This window comes from Oncorhynchus keta, chromosome 23, assembly GCF_023373465.1.
Source record: "Oncorhynchus keta strain PuntledgeMale-10-30-2019 chromosome 23, Oket_V2, whole genome shotgun sequence".
Taxonomy (NCBI): domain Eukaryota; kingdom Metazoa; phylum Chordata; class Actinopteri; order Salmoniformes; family Salmonidae; genus Oncorhynchus; species Oncorhynchus keta.
The window spans coordinates 988,164-1,009,230 of record NC_068443.1 but is presented as its reverse complement, the minus strand read 5'-3'; the positions used below and the strand labels follow the sequence as shown (position 1 = coordinate 1,009,230).

General features: G+C 42.4%; 1 protein-coding gene across 1 annotated transcript in view; it reads right to left on the bottom strand.

Moving 5' to 3' along the window:
• The window catches only part of LOC118377407 (piezo-type mechanosensitive ion channel component 2-like), a gene marked incomplete at its 5' end in the record, with an annotated part of 307,558 nt that overhangs the window by 117,972 nt on the left and 168,519 nt on the right, over positions 1–21,067 (bottom strand). The gene's annotated exons all lie outside the window — the stretch shown is intronic.

Sequence of the window (21,067 nt, the reverse complement as noted above, 5' to 3'; positions counted from 1 at the left end):
GTAACCTGGTGTTATAAGTAACCTGGTGTAATGAGTAACCTGGTGTAACCTGGTGTAATGAGTAACCTGGTGTAATAAGTAACCTGGTGTAATGAGTAACCTGGTGTAATGCGTAACCTGGTGTAACCTGGTGTAATGAGTAACCTGGTGTAATGCGTAACCTGGTGTAATGAGTAACCTGGTGTAACCTGGTGTAATGAGTAACCTGGTGTGATGAGTAACCTGGTGTAACCTGGTGTAATGAGTAACCTGGTGGAATGAGTAACCTGGTGTAATGAGTAACCTGGTGTAATAAGTAACCTGGTGGAATGAGTAACCTGGTGTAATGCGCAACCTGGTGTAACCTGGTGTAATGAGTAACCTGGTGTAACCTGGTGTAATGAGTAACCTGGTGTAACCTGGTGTAATAAGTAACCTGGTGGAATGAGTAACCTGGTGTAATGCGCAACCTGGTGTAACCTGGTGTAACCTGGTGGAATGAGTAACCAGGTGTTATAAGTAACCTGGTGGAATGAGTAACCTGGTGTAACCTGGTGTAATAAGTAACCTGGTGGAATGAGTAACCTGGTGTAATGAGTAACCTGGTGTTATAAGTAACCTGGTGTAATGAGTAACCTGGTGTAATGCGTAACCTGGTGTAACCTGGTGTAATGAGTAACCTGGTGTAATAAGTAACCTGTTGTAATGAGTAACCTGGTGTAATGCATAACCTGGTGTAATGAGGAACCTGGTGTAATGAGTAACCTCGTGTAATGACTAACCTGGTGTAACCTGGTGTAATGAGTAACCTGGTGTGATGAGTAACCTTGTGTAATGAGTAACCTGGTTTAATGAGTAACCTGGTTTAATGAGTAACCTGGTGTAACCTGGTGTAATGAGTAACCTGGTGTAATGAGTAACCTGGTGTATCCTGGTGTAATGAGTAACCTGGTGTAATGAGTAACCTGGTGTAACCTGGTGTAATGAGTAACCTGGTGTGATGAGTAACCTGGTGTAACCTGGTGTAATGAGTAACCTGGTGTAATGAGTAACCTGGTTTAACCTAGTGTAATGAGTAACCTGGTGTGATGAGTAACCTGGTGTAATGAGTAACCTGGTGTAATGAGTAACCTGGTGTAATGAGTAACCTGGTGTAACCTGGTGTAATGAGTAACCTGGTGTAATGAGTAACCTGGTGTAATAAGTAACCTGGTGTAACCTGGTGTAATGAGTAACCTGGTGTAATGAGTAACCTGGTGTAACCTGGTGTAATGAGTAACCTGGTGTTATAAGTAACCTGGTGTAATGAGTAACCTGGTGTAACCTGGTGTAATGAGTAACCTGGTGTAATAAGTAACCTGGTGTAATGAGTAACCTGGTGTAATGCGTAACCTGGTGTAACCTGGTGTAATGAGTAACCTGGTGTAATGAGTAACCTGGTGTAATGAGTAACCTGGTGTAACCTGGTGTAATGAGTAACCTGGTGTGATGAGTAACCTGGTGTAACCTGGTGTAATGAGTAACCTGGTGGAATGAGTAACCTGGTGTAATGAGTAACCTGGTGTAATAAGTAACCTGGTGTAATGAGTAACCTGGTGTAATGCGTAACCTGGTGTAATGAGTAACCTGGTGTAATGAGTAACCTGGTGTAATGAGTAACCTGGTGTAACCTGGTGTAATGAGTAACCTGGTATGATGAGTAACCTGGTGTAATGAGTAACCTGGTGTAATGAGTAACCTGGTGTAACCTGGTGTAATGAGTAACCTGGTGTTATAAGTAACCTGGTGTATCCTGGTGTAATGAGTAACCTGGTGTAATGAGTAACCTGGTGTAACCTGGTGTAATGAGTAACCTGGTGATGAGAATCCTGGTAACCTGGTGTGATGAGTAACCTGGTGTGATGAGTAACCTGGTGCAACCTGCTGTAATGAGTAACCTGGTGTGATGAGTAACCTGGTGTAATGAGTAACCTGGTGTAATGAGTAACCTGGTGTAATGAGTAACCTGGTGTAATGAGTAACCTGGTGTAACCTGGTGTAATGAGTAACCTGGTGTAATGAGTAACCTGGTGTAATGAGTAACCTGGTGTAACCTGGTGTAATGAGTAACCTGGTGTAATGAGTAACCTGGTGTAACCTGGTGTAATGAGTAACCTGGTGTAATGCGTAACCTGGTGTAACCTGGTGTAATGAGTAACCTGGTGTAATGAGTAACCTGGTGTAATGAGTAACCTGGTGTAACCTGGTGTAATGAGTAACCTGGTGTGATGAGTAACCTGGTGTAACCTGGTGTAATGAGTAACCTGGTGGAATGAGTAACCTGGTGTAATGAGTAACCTGGTGTAATAAGTAACCTGGTGGAATGAGTAACCTGGTGTAATGCGCAACCTGGTGTAACCTGGTGTAATGAGTAACCTGGTGTAACCTGGTGTAATGAGTAACCTGGTGTAACCTGGTGTAATAAGTAACCTGGTGGAATGAGTAACCTGGTGTAATGCGCAACCTGGTGTAACCTGGTGTAACCTGGTGGAATGAGTAACCTGGTGTAACCTGGTGTAATGACTAACCTGGTGTAATAAGTAACCTGGTGGAATGAGTAACCTGGTGTAATGAGTAACCTGGTGTAACCTGGTTTAATGAGTAACCTGGTGTAATGCGTAACCTGGTGTAACCTGGTGTAATGAGTAACCTGGTGTAATAAGTAACCTGTTGTAATGAGTAACCTGGTGTAATGCATAACCTGGTGTAATGAGGAACCTGGTGTAATGAGTAACCTGTGTAATGACTAACCTGGTGGTGTAATGAGTAACCTGGTGATGAGTAACCTTGTGTAATGAGTAACCTGGTTTAATGTAACCTGGTTTAATGTAACCTGGTGTAACCTGGTGTAATGAGTAACCTGGTGTTATGAGTAACCTGGTGTATCCTGGTGTAATGAGTAACCTGGTGTAATGAGTAACCTGGTGTAACCTGGTGTAATGAGTAACCTGGTGTGATGAGTAATCTGGTGTAATGAGTAACCTGAGTGTAATGAGTGATGTGTAACCTGGTGTAATGAGTAACCTGGTGTAACCTGGTGTAATGAGTAACCTGGTGTAATGAGTAACCTGGTGTAATGAGTAACCTGGTGTGATGAGTAACCTGGTGTAACCTGGTGTAATGAGTAACCTGGTGTAATGAGTAACCTGGTGTAATGAGTAACCTGGTGTAACCTGGTGTAATGAGTAACCTGGTGTAATGAGTAACCTGGTGTAACCTGGTGTAATGAGTAACCTGGTGTAACCTGGTGTAATGAGTAACCTGGTGTGATGAGTAACCTGGTGTAACCTGGTGTAATGAGTAACCTGGTGTAATGAGTAACCTGGTTTAACCTAGTGTAATGAGTAACCTGGTGTGATGAGTAACCTGGTGTAATGAGTAACCTGGTGTAATGAGTAACCTGGTGTGATGAGTAACCTGGTGTAATGAGTAACCTGGTGTAATGAGTAACCTGGTGTAATGAGTAACCTGGTGTAACCTGGTGTAATGAGTAACCTGGTGTAATAAGTAACCTGGTGTAATGAGTAACCTGGTGTAATGAGTAACCTGGTGTAACCTGGTGTAATGAGTAACCTGGTGTGATGAGTAACCTGGTGTAACCTGGTGTAATGAGTAACCTGGTGTAATGAGTAACCTGGTTTAACCTGGTGTAATGAGTAACCTGGTGTGATGAGTAACCTGGTGTAATGAGTAACCTGGTTTAACCTGGTGTAATGAGTAACCTGGTGTTAAGTAACCTGGTAACCTGGTGTAATGAGTAACCTGGTGTAATAAGTAACCTGGTGTAGTGAGTAACCTGGTGTAATGAGTAACCTGGTTTAACCTACTGTAATGAGTAACCTGGTGTGATGAGTAACCTGGTGTAATGAGTAACCTGGTGTAATGAGTAACCTGGTGTAATGAGTAACCTGGTGTGATGAGTAACCTGGTGTAACCTGGTGTAATGAGTAACCTGGTGTAATGAGTAACCTAATATAATAATAATAATATAATAATAATATATGCCATTTAATCCAAAGCGACTTACAGTCATGTGTGCATACATTCTGGGGTGGTCCCGGGATTGAACCCACTACCCTGGTAACCTGAGCTGAAGGACCACGTGTAATAAGTAACCTGGTGTAACCTGGTGTAATGAGTAACCTGGTGTAATGAGTAACCTGGTGTAACCTGGTGTAATGAGTAACCTGGTGTTATAAGTAACCTGGTGTAATGAGTAACCTGGTGTAACCTGGTGTAATGAGTAACCTGGTGTAATAAGTAACCTGGTGTAATGAGTAACCTGGTGTAATGCGTAACCTGGTGTAACCTGGTGTAATGAGTAACCTGGTGTAATAAGTAACCTGGTGTAATGAGTAACCTGGTGTAACCTGGTGTAATGAGTAACCTGGTGTGATGAGTAACCTGGTGTAACCTGGTGTAATGAGTAACCTGGTGGAATGAGTAACCTGGTGTAATGAGTAACCTGGTGTAATAAGTAACCTGGTGGAATGAGTAACCTGGTGTAATGCGCAACCTGGTGTAACCTGGTGTAATGAGTAACCTGGTGTAACCTGGTGTAATGAGTAACCTGGTGTAACCTGGTGTAATAAGTAACCTGGTGGAATGAGTAACCTGGTGTAATGCGCAACCTGGTGTAACCTGGTGTAACCTGGTGGAATGAGTAACCAGGTGTTATAAGTAACCTGGTGGAATGAGTAACCTGGTGTAACCTGGTGTAATGAGTAACCTGGTGTAATAAGTAACCTGGTGTAATGAGTAACCTGGTGTTATAAGTAACCTGGTGTAATGAGTAACCTGGTGTAATGCGTAACCTGGTGTAACCTGGTGTAATGAGTAACCTGGTGTAATAAGTAACCTGTTGTAATGAGTAACCTGGTGTAATGCATAACCTGGTGTAATGAGGAACCTGGTGTAATGAGTAACCTGTGTAATGACTAACCTGGTGTAACCTGGTGTAATGAGTAACCTGGTGTGATGAGTAACCTTGTGTAATGAGTAACCTGGTTTAATGAGTAACCTGGTTTAATGAGTAACCTGGTGTAACCTGGTGTAATGAGTAACCTGGTGTAATGAGTAACCTGGTGTAACCTGGTGTAATGAGTAACCTGGTGTAATGAGTAACCTGGTGTAACCTGGTGTAATGAGTAACCTGGTGTGATGAGTAACCTGGTGTAACCTGGTGTAATGAGTAACCTGGTGTAATGAGTAACCTGGTTTAACCTAGTGTAATGAGTAACCTGGTGTGATGAGTAACCTGGTGTAATGAGTAACCTGGTGTAATGAGTAACCTGGTGTAATGAGTAACCTGGTGTGATGAGTAACCTGGTGTAACCTGGTGTAATGAGTAACCTGGTGTAATGAGTAACCTGGTGTAATAAGTAACCTGGTGTAACCTGGTGTAATGAGTAACCTGGTGTAATGAGTAACCTGGTGTAACCTGGTGTAATGAGTAACCTGGTGTTATAAGTAACCTGGTGTAATGAGTAACCTGGTGTAACCTGGTGTAATGAGTAACCTGGTGTAATAAGTAACCTGGTGTAATGAGTAACCTGGTGTAATGCGTAACCTGGTGTAACCTGGTGTAATGAGTAACCTGGTGTAATGAGTAACCTGGTGTAATGAGTAACCTGGTGTAACCTGGTGTAATGAGTAACCTGGTGTGATGAGTAACCTGGTGTAACCTGGTGTAATGAGTAACCTGGTGTAATGAGTAACCTGGTGTAATGAGTAACCTGGTGTAATGAGTAACCTGGTGTAATGAGTAACCTGGTGTAATGAGTAACCTGGTGTAATGAGTAACCTGGTGTAATGAGTAACCTGGTGTAATGAGTAACCTGGTGTAACCTGGTGTAATGAGTAACCTGGTGTTATAAGTAACCTGGTGTAATGAGTAACCTGGTGTAATGAGTAACCTGGTGTAACCTGGTGTAATGAGTAACCTGGTGTTATGAGTAACCTGGTGTAATGAGTAACCTGGTGTAATGCGTAACCTGGTGTAGCCTGGTGTAATGAGTAACCTGGTGTGATGAGTAACCTGGTGTAACCTGGTGTAATGAGTAACCTGGTGTAATGAGTAACCTGGTTTAACCTGGTGTAATGAGTAACCTGGTGTGATGAGTAACCTGGTGTAATGAGTAACCTGGTGTAACCTGGTGTAATGAGTAACCTGGTGTGATGAGTAACCTGGTGTAATGAGTAACCTGGTGTAATGAGTAACCTGGTGTAATAAGTAACCTGGTGTAACCTGGTGTAATGAGTAACCTGGTGTAATGAGTAACCTGGTGTAACCTGGTGTAATGAGTAACCTGGTGTTATAAGTAACCTGGTGTAATGAGTAACCTGGTGTAACCTGGTGTAATGAGTAACCTGGTGTAATAAGTAACCTGGTGTAATGAGTAACCTGGTGTAATGCGTAACCTGGTGTAACCTGGTGTAATGAGTAACCTGGTGTAATGAGTAACCTGGTGTAATGAGTAACCTGGTGTAACCTGGTGTAATGAGTAACCTGGTGTGATGAGTAACCTGGTGTAACCTGGTGTAATGAGTAACCTGGTGGAATGAGTAACCTGGTGTAATGAGTAACCTGGTGTAATAAGTAACCTGGTGGAATGAGTAACCTGGTGTAATGCGCAACCTGGTGTAACCTGGTGTAATGAGTAACCTGGTGTAACCTGGTGTAATGAGTAACCTGGTGTAACCTGGTGTAATAAGTAACCTGGTGGAATGAGTAACCTGGTGTAATGCGCAACCTGGTGTAACCTGGTGTAACCTGGTGGAATGAGTAACCTGGTGTTATAAGTAACCTGGTGGAATGAGTAACCTGGTGTAACCTGGTGTAATGAGTAACCTGGTGTAATGAGTAACCTGGTGTAATGAGTAACCTGGTGTAATAAGTAACCTGGTGTAATGAGTAACCTGGTGTAATGAGTAACCTGGTGTAACCTGGTGTAATGAGTAACCTGGTGTAATAAGTAACCTGGTGTAATGAGTAACCTGGTGTAATGAGTAACCTGGTGTAATGAGTAACCTGGTGTAATGAGTAACCTGGTGTAATGAGTAACCTGGTGTAATGAGTAACCTGGTGTAACCTGGTGTAATGAGTAACCTGGTGTAATAAGTAACCTGGTGTAATGAGTAACCTGGTGTAACCTGGTGTAATGAGTAACCTGGTGTGATGAGTAACCTGGTGTAACCTGGTGTAATGAGTAACCTGGTGTAATGAGTAACCTGGTGTAATGAGTAACCTGGTGTAATAAGTAACCTGGTGGAATGAGTAACCTGGTGTAATGCGCAACCTGGTGTAACCTGGTGTAATGAGTAACCTGGTGTAACCTGGTGTAATGAGTAACCTGGTGTAACCTGGTGTAATAAGTAACCTGGTGGAATGAGTAACCTGGTGTAATGCGCAACCTGGTGTAACCTGGTGTAACCTGGTGGAATGAGTAACCAGGTGTTATAAGTAACCTGGTGGAATGAGTAACCTGGTGTAACCTGGTGTAATAAGTAACTTGGTGGAATGAGTAACCTGGTGTAATGAGTAACCTGGTGTTATAAGTAACCTGGTGTAATGAGTAACCTGGTGTAATGCGTAACCTGGTGTAACCTGGTGTAATGAGTAACCTGGTGTAATAAGTAACCTGTTGTAATGAGTAACCTGGTGTAATGCGTAACCTGGTGTAATGAGTAACCTGGTGTAATGAGTAACCTGGTGTAATGAGTAACCTGGTGTAATGAGTAACCTGGTGTAATGAGTAACCTGGTGTAACCTGGTGTAATGAGTAACCTGGTGTGATGAGTAACCTGGTGTAACCTGGTGTAATGAGTAACCTGGTGTAATGAGTAACCTGGTGTAACCTGGTGTAATGAGTAACCTGGTGTGATGAGTAACCTGGTGTAACCTGGTGTAATGAGTAACCTGGTGTAATGAGTAACCTGGTGTAACCTGGTGTAATGAGTAACCTGGTGTAACCTGGTGTAATGAGTAACCTGGTGTAATGAGTAACCTGGTGTAATGAGTAACCTGGTGTGATGAGTAACCTGGTGTAACCTGCTGTAATGAGTAACCTGGTGTAATGAGTAACCTGGTGTAATGAGTAACCTGGTGTAACCTGGTGTAATGAGTAACCTGGTGTAATGAGTAACCTGGTGTAACCTGGTGTAATGAGTAACCTGGTGTAATAAGTAACCTGGTGTAATGAGTAACCTGGTGTAACCTGGTGTAATGAGTAACCTGGTGTAATAAGTAACCTGGTGTAATGAGTAACCTGGTGTAATGCGTAACCTGGTGTAACCTGGTGTAATGAGTAACCTGGTGTAATAAGTAACCTGTTGTAATGAGTAAGCTGGTGTAACCTGGTGTAATGAGTAACCTGGTGTGATGAGTAACCTGGTGTAACCTAGTGTAATTAGTAACCTGGTGTAATCTGGTGTAATGAGTAACCTGGTGTAACCTGTAACCTGGTGTAATGAGTAACCTGGTGTAATGAGTAACCTGGTGTAACCTGGTGTAATGAGTAACCTGGTGTAACCTGGTGTAATGAGTAACCTGGTGTAACCTGGTGTAATGAGTAACCTGGTGTTATAAGTAACCTGGTGGAATGAGTAACCTGGTGTAACCTGGTGTAATGAGTAACCTGGTGTAATAAGTAACCTGGTGGAATGAGTAACCTGGTGTAATGAGTAACCTGGTGTAACCTGGTTTAATGAGTAACCTGGTGTGATGAGTAACCTGGTGTAACCTGGTTTAATGAGTAACCTGGTGTGATGAGTAACCTGGTGTAACCTGGTGTAATGAGTAACCTGGTGTAATGAGTAACCTGGTGTAACCTGGTGTAATGAGTAACCTGGTGTAATAAGTAACCTGGTGTAATGAGTAACCTGGTGTAATGCGTAACCTGGTGTAACCTGGTGTAATGAGTAACCTGGTGTAATAAGTAACCTGTTGTCATGAGTAACCTGGTGTAATGCGTAACCTGGTGTAATGAGTAACCTGGTGTAATGAGTAACCTGGTGTAACCTGGTTTAATGAGTAACCTGGTGTGATGAGTAACCTGGTGTAACCTGGTGTAATGAGTAACCTGGTGTAATGAGTAACCTGGTGTAACCTAGTGTAATGAGTAACCTGGTGTGATGAGTAACCTGGTGTAATGAGTAACCTGGTGTAATGAGTAACCTGGTGTGATGAGTAACCTGGTGTAACCTGGTGTAATGAGTAACCTGGTGTAATGAGTAACCTGGTGTAATAAGTAACCTGGTGTAATGAGTAACCTGGTGTAATAAGTAACCTGGTGTGATGAGTAACCTGGTGGAATGAGTAACCTGGTGTAATGCGCAACCTGGTGTAACCTGGTGTAATGAGTAACCTGGTGTAACCTGGTGTAATGAGTAACCTGGTGTTATAAGTAACCTGGTGTAATGAGTAACCTGGTGTAACCTGGTGTAATGAGTAACCTGGTGTAATGCGTAACCTGGTGTAACCTGGTGTAATGAGTAACCTGGTGTAATAAGTAACCTGTTGTAATGAGTAACCTGGTGTAATGCGTAACCTGGTGTAATGAGTAACCTGGTGTAATGAGTAACCTGGTGTAACCTGGTGTAATGAGTAACCTGGTGTGATGAGTAACCTGGTGTAATGAGTAACCTGGTGTAATGAGTAACCTGGTGTAATGAGTAACCTGGTGTGATGAGTAACCTGGTGTAACCTGGTGTAATGAGTAACCTGGTGTAATGAGTAACCTGGTGTAATAAGTAACCTGGTGTAATGAGTAACCTGGTGTAATGAGTAACCTGGTGTAACCTGGTGTAATGAGTAACCTGGTGTTATAAGTAACCTGGTGTAATGAGTAACCTGGTGTAACCTGGTGTAATGAGTAACCTGGTGTAATAAGTAACCTGGTGTAATGAGTAACCTGGTGTAATGCGTAACCTGGTGTAACCTGGTGTAATGAGTAACCTGGTGTAATGAGTAACCTGGTGTAATGAGTAACCTGGTGTAATGAGTAACCTGGTGTAATGAGTAACCTGGTGTAATGAGTAACCTGGTGTAATGAGTAACCTGGTGTAATGAGTAACCTGGTGTAATGAGTAACCTGGTGTAACCTGGTGTAATGAGTAACCTGGTGTTATAAGTAACCTGGTGTAATGAGTAACCTGGTGTAACCTGGTGTAATGAGTAACCTGGTGTAATGAGTAACCTGGTGTAAGGAGTAACCTGGTGTAATGCGTAACCTGGTGTAATGAGTAACCTGGTGTAACCTGGTGTAATGAGTAACCTGGTGTGATGAGTAACCTGGTGTAATGAGTAACCTGGTGTAATGAGTAACCTGGTTTAACCTAGTGTAATGAGTAACCTGGTGTGATGAGTAACCTGGTGTAATGAGTAACCTGGTGTAATGAGTAACCTGGTGTAATGAGTAACCTGGTGTAATGAGTAACCTGGTGTAATGAGTAACCTGGTGTAATGAGTAACCTGGTGTAACCTGGTGTAATGAGTAACCTGGTGTAATGAGTAACCTGGTGTAATGAGTAACCTGGTGTAATGAGTAACCTGGTGTAATGAGTAACCTGGTGTAATGAGTAACCTGGTGTAATGAGTAACCTGGTGTTATAAGTAACCTGGTGTAATGAGTAACCTGGTGTAACCTGGTGTAATGAGTAACCTGGTGTAATAAGTAACCTGTTGTAATGAGTAACCTGGTGTAATGCGTAACCTGGTGTAATGAGTAACCTGGTGTAACCTGGTGTAATGAGTAACCTGGTGTGATGAGTAACCTGGTGTAACCTGGTGTAATGAGTAACCTGGTGTAATGAGTAACCTGGTTTAACCTAGTGTAATGAGTAACCTGGTGTGATGAGTAACCTGGTGTAATGAGTAACCTGGTGTAATGAGTACCTGGTGTAACCTGGTGTAATGAGTAACCTGGTGTAATGAGTAACCTGGTGTAATGAGTAACCTGGTGTAATGAGTAACCTGGTGTAACCTGGTGTAATGAGTAACCTGGTGTAATGAGTAACCTGGTGTAATGAGTAACCTGGTGTAATGAGTAACCTGGTGTAATGAGTAACCTGGTGTAATGAGTAACCTGGTGTAATGAGTAACCTGGTGTAATAAGTAACCTGGTGTAATGAGTAACCTGGTGTGATGAGTAACCTGGTGTAATGAGTAACCTGGTGTAATGAGTAACCTGGTGTGATGAGTAACCTGGTGTAATAAGTAACCTGGTGGAATGAGTAACCTGGTGTAATGAGTAACCTGGTGGAATGAGTAACCTGGTGTAATGCGCAACCTGGTGTAACCTGGTGTAATGAGTAACCTGGTGTAACCTGGTGTAATGAGTAACCTGGTGTTATAAGTAACCTGGTGTAATGAGTAACCTGGTGTAACCTGGTGTAATGAGTAACCTGGTGTAATAAGTAACCTGTTGTAATGAGTAACCTGGTGTAATGCGTAACCTGGTGTAATGAGTAACCTGGTGTAACCTGGTGTAATGAGTAACCTGGTGTGATGAGTAACCTGGTGTAACCTGGTGTAATGAGTAACCTGGTGTAATGAGTAACCTGGTTTAACCTAGTGTAATGAGTAACCTGGTGTGATGAGTAACCTGGTGTAATGAGTAACCTGGTGTAATGAGTACCTGGTGTAACCTGGTGTAATGAGTAACCTGGTGTAATGAGTAACCTGGTGTAATGAGTAACCTGGTGTAATGAGTAACCTGGTGTAACCTGGTGTAATGAGTAACCTGGTGTGATGAGTAACCTGGTGTAATGAGTAACCTGGTGTAATGAGTAACCTGGTGTAATGAGTAACCTGGTGTAATGAGTAACCTGGTGTAATGAGTAACCTGGTGTAATGAGTAACCTGGTGTAATGAGTAACCTGGTGTAACCTGGTGTAATGAGTAACCTGGTGTAATAAGTAACCTGTTGTAATGAGTAACCTGGTGTAATGCGTAACCTGGTGTAATGAGTAACCTGGTGTAACCTGGTGTAATGAGTAACCTGGTGTGATGAGTAACCTGGTGTAACCTGGTGTAATGAGTAACCTGGTGTAATGAGTAACCTGGTTTAACCTAGTGTAATGAGTAACCTGGTGTGATGAGTAACCTGGTGTAATGAGTAACCTGGTGTAATGAGTACCTGGTGTAACCTGGTGTAATGAGTAACCTGGTGTAATGAGTAACCTGGTGTAATGAGTAACCTGGTGTAATGAGTAACCTGGTGTAACCTGGTGTAATGAGTAACCTGGTGTAATGAGTAACCTGGTGTAATGAGTAACCTGGTGTAATGAGTAACCTGGTGTAATGAGTAACCTGGTGTAATGAGTAACCTGGTGTAATAAGTAACCTGGTGTGATGAGTAACCTGGTGTGATGAGTAACCTGGTGTAATGAGTAACCTGGTGTAATGAGTAACCTGGTGTGATGAGTAACCTGGTGTAATAAGTAACCTGGTGGAATGAGTAACCTGGTGTAATGAGTAACCTGGTGTAATGAGTAACCTGGTGTAATGAGTAACCTGGTGTAACCTGGTGTAATGAGTAACCTGGTGTAACCTGGTGTAATGAGTAACCTGGTGTAATAAGTAACCTGGTGTAATGAGTAACCTGGTGTAATGCGTAACCTGGTGTAACCTGGTGTAATGAGTAACCTGGTGTAATAAGTAACCTGGTGTAATGAGTAACCTGGTGTAACCTGGTGTAATGAGTAACCTGGTGTTATAAGTAACCTGGTGTAATGAGTAACCTGGTGTAACCTGGTGTAATGAGTAACCTGGTGTAATAAGTAACCTGGTGTAATGAGTAACCTGGTGTAACCTGGTGTAATGAGTAACCTGGTGTAATAAGTAACCTGGTGTAATGAGTAACCTGGTGTAACCTGGTGTAATGAGTAACCTGGTGTAATGAGTAACCTGGTGTAATGAGTAACCTGGTGTAACCTGGTGTAATGAGTAACCTGGTGTGATGAGTAACCTGGTGTAATGAGTAACCTGGTGTAATGAGTAACCTGGTGTAATAAGTAACCTGGTATAACCTGGTGTAATGAGTAACCTGGTGTAATGAGTAACCTGGTGTAATGAGTAACCTGGTTTAACCTAGTGTAATGAGTAACCTGGTGTGATGAGTAACCTGGTGTAATTAGTAACCTGGGTTAATGAGTAACCTGGTGTAATGAGTAACCTGGTGTAATGAGTAACGTGGGTTAATGAGTAACCTGGTGTAACCTGGTGTAACCTGGTGTAATGAGTAACCTGGTGTAATGAGTAACCTGGTGTAATGAGTAACCTGGTTTAACCTAGTGTAATGAGTAACCTGGTGTGATGAGTAACCTGGTGTAATTAGTAACCTGGGTTAAAGAGTAACCTGGTGTAATGAGTAACCTGGTGTAATGAGTAACCTGCTGTAATGAGTAACCTGGTGTAACCTGGTGTAATGAGTAACCTTTTGTAATGAGTAACCTGGTGTAATGAGTAACCTGGTGTAATGAGTAACCTGGTGTAATGAGTAACCTGGTGTAATGAGTAACCTGATGTAATGAGTAACCTGGTGTTATAAGTAACCTGGTGTAATGAGTAACCTGGTGTAACCTGGTGTAATGAGTAACCTGGTGTAATAAGTAACCTGTTGTAATGAGTAACCTGGTGTAATGCGTAACCTGGTGTAATGAGTAACCTGGTGTAACCTGGTGTAATGAGTAAACTGGTGTGATGAGTAACCTGGTGTAACCTGGTGTAATGAGTAACCTGGTGTAATGAGTAACCTGGTTTAACCTAGTGTAATGAGTAACCTGGTGTGATGAGTAACCTGGTGTAATGAGTAACCTGGTGTAATGAGTACCTGGTGTAACCTGGTGTAATGAGTAACCTGGTGTAATGAGTAACCTGGTGTAATGAGTAACCTGGTGTAATGAGTAACCTGGTGTAACCTGGTGTAATGAGTAACCTGGTGTAATGAGTAACCTGGTGTAATGAGTAACCTGGTGTAATGAGTAACCTGGTGTAATGAGTAACCTGGTGTAATGAGTAACCTGGTGTAATGAGTAACCTGGTGTGATGAGTAACCTGGTGTAATGAGTAACCTGGTGTAATGAGTAACCTGGTGTAATGAGTAACCTGGTGTGATGAGTAACCTGGTGTAACCTGGTGTAATGAGTAACCTGGTGTAATGAGTAACCTGGTGGAATGAGTAACCTGGTGTAATGCGCAACCTGGTGTAACCTGGTGTAATGAGTAACCTGGTGTAACCTGGTGTAATGAGTAACCTGGTGTAATAAGTAACCTGGTGTAATGAGTAACCTGGTGTAATGCGTAACCTGGTGTAACCTGGTGTAATGAGTAACCTGGTGTAATAAGTAACCTGGTGTAATGAGTAACCTGGTGTAACCTGGTGTAATGAGTAACCTGGTGTTATAAGTAACCTGGTGTAATGAGTAACCTGGTGTAACCTGGTGTAATGAGTAACCTGGTGTAATAAGTAACCTGGTGTAATGAGTAACCTGGTGTAATGAGTAACCTGGTGTAACCTGGTGTAATGAGTAACCTGGTGTAATGAGTAACCTGGTGTAATGAGTAACCTGGTGTAATGCATAACCTGGTGTAATGAGTAACCTGGTGTAATGCATAACCTGGTGTAATGAGTAACCTGGTGTAACCTGGTGGAATGAGTAACCTGGTGTGATGAGTAACCTGGTGTAATGAGTAACTTGGTGTAATGAGTAACCTGGTGTAATAAGTAACCTGGTATAACCTGGTGTAATGAGTAACCTGGTGTAATGAGTAACCTGGTGTAATGAGTAACCTGGTTTAACCTAGTGTAATGAGTAACCTGGTGTGATGAGTAACCTGGTGTAATGAGTAACCTGGGTTAATGAGTAACCTGGTGTAATGAGTAACCTGGTGTAATGAGTAACTTGGGTTAATGAGTAACCTGGTGTAACCTGGTGTAACCTGGTGTGATGAGTAACCTGGTGTAACCTGGTGTGATAAGTAAACTGGTGTAATGAGTAACCTGGTGTAACCTGGTGTAACCTGGCGTAATGTGTAACCTGGTGTAATGAGTAACCTGGTGTAATGAGTAACCTGGTGTAATGAGTAACCTGGTGTAATGAGTAACCTGGTGTAATGAGTAACCTGGTGTAATGAGTAACCTGGTGTAACCTGGTGTAATGAGTAACCTGGTGTAATGAGTAACCTGGTGTAATGAGTAACCTGGTGTAACCTGGTGTAATGAGTAACCTGGTGTTATAAGTAACCTGGTGTAATGAGTAACCTGGTGTAACCTGGTGTAATGAGTAACCTGGTGTAATAAGTAACCTGTTGTAATGAGTAACCTGGTGTAATGCGTAACCTGGTGTAATGAGTAACCTGGTGTAATGAGTAACCTGGTGTAACCTGGTGTAATGAGTAACCTGGTGTAATGAGTAACCTGGTTTAACCTAGTGTAATGAGTAACCTGGTGTGATGAGTAACCTGGTGTAATGAGTAACCTGGTGTAATGAGTAACCTGGTGTAACCTGGTGTAATGAGTAACCTGGTGTAATGAGTAACCTGGTGTAACCTGGTGTAATGAGTAACCTGGTGTAATGAGTAACCTGGTGTAATGAGTAACCTGGTGTAACCTGGTGTAATGAGTAACCTGGTGTTATAAGTAACCTGGTGTAATGAGTAACCTGGTGTAACCTGGTGTAATGAGTAACCTGGTGTAATAAGTAACCTGTTGTAATGAGTAACCTGGTGTAATGCGTAACCTGGTGTAATGAGTAACCTGGTGTAATGAGTAACCTGGTGTAACCTGGTGTAATGAGTAACCTGGTGTAATGAGTAACCTGGTGTAATGAGTAACCTGGTGTAATGAGTAACCTGGTGTGATGAGTAACCTGGTGTAACCTGGTGTAATGAGTAACCTGGTGTAATGAGTAACCTGGTGTAATGAGTAACCTGGTGTAATGAGTACCTGGTGTAACCTGGTGTAATGAGTAACCTGGTGTAATGAGTAACCTGGTGTAATGAGTAACCTGGTGTAACCTGGTGTAATGAGTAACCTGGTGTAATGAGTAACCTGGTGTAATGAGTAACCTGGTGTAATGAGTAACCTGGTGTGATGAGTAACCTGGTGTAATGAGTAACCTGGTGTAATGAGTAACCTGGTGTAATGAGTAACCTGGTGTAATGAGTAACCTGGTGTAATGAGTAACCTGGTGTGATGAGTAACCTGGTGTGATGAGTAACCTGGTGTAATGAGTAACCTGGTGTAATAAGTAACCTGGTGTGATGAGTAACCTGGTGTGATGAGTAACCTGGTGTAATGAGTAACCTGGTGTAACCTGGTGTGATGAGTAACCTGGTGTGATGAGTAACCTGGTGTGATGAGTAACCTGGTGTAATAAGTAACCTGGTGGAATGAGTAACCTGGTGTGATGAGTAACCTGGTGGAATGAGTAACCTGGTGTAATGCGCAACCTGGTGTAACCTGGTGTAATGAGTAACCTGGTGTAACCTGGTGTAATGAGTAACCTGGTGTTATAAGTAACCTGGTGTAATGAGTAACCTGGTGTAATGCGTAACCTGGTGTAACCTGGTGTAATGAGTAACCTGGTGTAATAAGTAACCTGGTGTAATGGAGTAACCTGGTGTAACCTGGTGTAATGAGTAACCTGGTGTTATAAGTAACCTGGTGTAATGAGTAACCTGGTGTAACCTGGTGTAATGAGTAACTTTGTGTTATAAGTAACCTGGTGTAATGAGTAACCTGGTGTGATGAGTAACCTGGTGTAACCTGGTGTAATGAGTAACCTGGTGTAATGAGTAACCTGGTGTAAAGAGTAACCTGGTGTAATGAGTAACCTGGTGTAAAGAGTAACCTGGTGTAATGAGTAACCTGGTGTAATGAGTAACCTGGTGTAACCTTGTGTAATGAGTAACCTGGTGTAACCTGGTGTAATGAGTAACCTGGTGTAATGAGTAACCTGGTGTAATGAGTAACCTGGTATAACCTGGTGTAATGAGTAACCTGGTGTAATGAGTAACCTGGTTTAACCTAGTGTAATGAGTAACCTGGTGTGATGAGTAACCTGGTGTAATGAGTAACCTGGGTTAATGAGTAACCTGGTGTAATGAGTAACCTGGTGTAATGAGTAACTTGGGTTAATGAGTAACCTGGTGTAACCTGGTGTAACCTGGTGTGATGAGTAACCTGGTGTAACCTGGTGTGATAAGTAAACTGGTGTAATGAGTAACCTGGTGTAACCTGGTGTAACCTGGCGTAATGTGTAACCTGGTGTAATGAGTAACCTGGTGTAATGAGTAACCTGGTGTAATGAGTAACCTGGTGTAATAAGTAACCTGGTGTGATGAGTAACCTGGTGTAATGAGTAACCTGGTGTAATGAGTAACCTGGTGTAATGAGTAACCTGGTGTAATGAGTAACCTGGTGTAATGCGCAACCTGGTGTAATGAGTAACCTGGTGTAACCTGGTGTAATGAGTAACCTGGTGTAATGAGTAACCTGGTGTAACCTGGTGTAATGAGTAACCTGGTGTAACCTGGTGTAATGAGTAACCTGGTGTAACCTGGTGTAATGAGTAACCTGGTGTAATGCGTAACCTGGTGTAATGAGTAACCTGGTGTAATGAGTAACCTGGTGTAACCTGGTGTAATGAGTAACCTGGTGTTATAAGTAACCTGGTGTAATGAGTAACCTGGTGTAACCTGGTGTAATGAGTAACCTGGTGTAATAAGTAACCTGTTGTAATGAGTAACCTCGTGTAATGCGTAACCTGTTGTAATGAGTAACCTGGTGTAACCTGGTGTAATGAGTAACCTGGTGTAATGAGTAACCTGGTTTAACCTAGTGTAATGAGTAACCTGGTGTGTAAGTAACCTGGTGTAATGAGTAACCTGGTGTAATGAGTAACCTGGTGTAATAAGTAACCTGGTGTAATGAGTAACCTGGTGTAATGAGTAACCTGGTGTAATGAGTAACCTGGTGTAATGAGTAACCTGGTGTAATAAGTAACCTGGTGGAATGAGTAACCTGGTGTGATGAGTAACCTGGTGTAATGCGTAACCTGGTGTAACCTGGTGTAATGAGTAACCTGGTGTTATAAGTAACCTGGTGTAATGAGTAACCTGGTGTAATGTGTAACCTGGTGTAACCTGGTGTAATGAGTAACCTGGTGTAATAAGTAACCTGGTGTAATGAGTAACCTGGTGTAACCTGGTGTAATGAGTAACCTGGTGTTATAAGTAACCTGGTGTAATGAGTAACCTGGTGTAACCTGGTGTAATGAGTAACCTGGTGTTATAAGTAACCTGGTGTAATGAGTAACCTGGTGTAATGCGTAACCTGGTGTAACCTGGTGTAATGAGTAACCTGGTGTAATAAGTAACCTGTTGTAATGAGTAACCTGGTGTAATGCGTAACCTGGTGTAATGAGTAACCTGGTGTAATGAGTAACCTGGTGTAATGAGTAACCTGGTGTAACCTGGTGTAATGAGTAACCTGGTGTGATGAGTAACCTGGTGTAATGAGTAACCTGGTGTAATGAGTAACCTGGTGTAATAAGTAACCTGGTATAACCTGGTGTAATGAGTAACCTGGTGTAATGAGTAACCTGGTGTAACCTGGTGTAACCTGGTGTGATGAGTAACCTGGTGTAACCTGGTGTAATTAGTAACCTGGGTTAATGAGTAACCTGGTGTAATGAGTAACCTGGTGTAATGAGTAACGTGGGTTAATAAACCTGGTGTAACCTGGTGTAACCTGGTGTGATGAGTAACCTGGTGTAACCTGGTGTGATAAGTAAACTGGTGTAATGAGTAACCTGGTGTAACCTGGTAACCTGGCGTAATGTGTAACCTGGTGTAATGAGTAACCTGGTGTAATGAGTAACCTGGTGTAATGAGTAACCTGGTGTAATGCGTAACCTGGTGTAATGAGTAACCTGGTGTAATGAGTAACCTGGTGTAATGAGTAACCTGGTGTAACCTGGTGTAACCTGGTGTAATGAGTAACCTGGTGTAATGAGTAACCTGGTGTAATGAGTAACCTGGTGTAACCTGGTGTAATGAGTAACCTGGTGTTATAAGTAACCTGGTGTAATGAGTAACCTGGTGTAACCTGGTGTAATGAGTAACCTGGTGTAATAAGTAACCTGTTGTAATGAGTAACCTGGTGTAATGCGTAACCTGGTGTAATGAGTAACCTGGTGTAATGAGTAACCTGGTGTAACCTGGTGTAATGAGTAACCTGGTGTAATGAGTAACCTGGTTTAACCTAGTGTAATGAGTAACCTGGTGTGATGAGTAACCTGGTGTAATGAGTAACCTGGTGTAATGAGTAACCTGGTGTAACCTGGTGTAATGAGTAACCTGGTGTAATGAGTAACCTGGTGTAACCTGGTGTAATGAGTAACCTGGTGTAATGAGTAACCTGGTGTAATGAGTAACCTGGTGTAACCTGGTGTAATGAGTAACCTGGTGTTATAAGTAACCTGGTGTAATGAGTAACCTGGTGTAACCTGGTGTAATGAGTAACCTGGTGTAATAAGTAACCTGTTGTAATGAGTAACCTGGTGTAATGCGTAACCTGGTGTAATGAGTAACCTGGTGTAATGAGTAACCTGGTGTAACCTGGTGTAATGAGTAACCTGGTGTCATAAGTAACCTGGTGTAATGAGTAACCTGGTGTAATGCGTAACCTGGTGTAAACTGGTGTAATGAGTAACCTGGTGTGATGAGTAACCTGGTGTAACCTGGTGTAATGAGTAACCTGGTGTAATAAGTAACCTGGTGTAATGAGTAACCTGGTGTAATGAGTACCTGGTGTAACCTGGTGTAATGAGTAACCTGGTGTAATGAGTAACCTGGTGTAATGAGTAACCTGGTGTAACCTGGTGTAATGAGTAACCTGGTGTAATGAGTAACCTGGTGTAATGAGTAACCTGGTGTAATGAGTAACCTGGTGTGATGAGTAACCTGGTGTAATGAGTAACCTGGTGTAATGAGTAACCTGGTGTAATGAGTAACCTGGTGTAATGAGTAACCTGGTGTAATAAGTAACCTGGTGTGATGAGTAACCTGGTGTGATGAGTAACCTGGTGTAATGAGTAACCTGGTGTAATGAGTAACCTGGTGTGATGAGTAACCTGGTGTAATAAGTAACCTGGTGGAATGAGTAACCTGGTGTGATGAGTAACCTGGTGGAATGAGTAACCTGGTGTAATGCGCAACCTGGTGTAACCTGGTGTAATGAGTAACCTGGTGTAACCTGGTGTAATGAGTAACCTGGTGTTATAAGTAACCTGGTGTAATGAGTAACCTGGTGTAATGCGTAACCTGGTGTAACCTGGTGTAATGAGTAACCTGGTGTAATAAGTAACCTGGTGTAATGGAGTAACCTGGTGTAACCTGGTGTAATGAGTAACCTGGTGTTATAAGTAACCTGGTGTAATGAAGTAACCTGGTGTAACCTGGTGTAATGAGTAACTTTGTGTTATAAGTAACCTGGTGTAATGAGTAACCTGATGTAATGCGTAACCTGGTGTAACCTGGTGTAATGAGTAACCTGGTGTAATAAGTAACCTGTTGTAATGAGTAACCTGGTGTAATGCATAACCTGGTGTAATGAGTAACCTGGTGTAATGAGTAATCTGGTGTAATGAGTAACCTGGTGTAACCTGGTGTAATGAGTAACCTGGTGTGATGAGTAACCTGGTGTAATGAACCTGTAACCTGGTGTAATGAGTAACCTGGTGTAATAAGTAACCTGGTATAACCTGGTGTAATGAGTAACCTGGTGTAATGAGTAACCTGGTTTAACCTAGTGTAATGAGTAACCTGGTGTGATGAGTAACCTGGTGTAATGAGTAACCTGGTGTAATGAGTAACCTGGTGTAATGAATGTAACCTGGTGTAATGAGTAACCTGGTTAACGAGTAACCTGGTGTAACCTGGTGTAACCTGGTGTGATGAGTAACCTGGTGTAACCTGGTGTGATAAGTAAACTGGTGTAATGAGTAACCTGGTGTAACCTGGTGTAACCTGGTAACCTGGCGT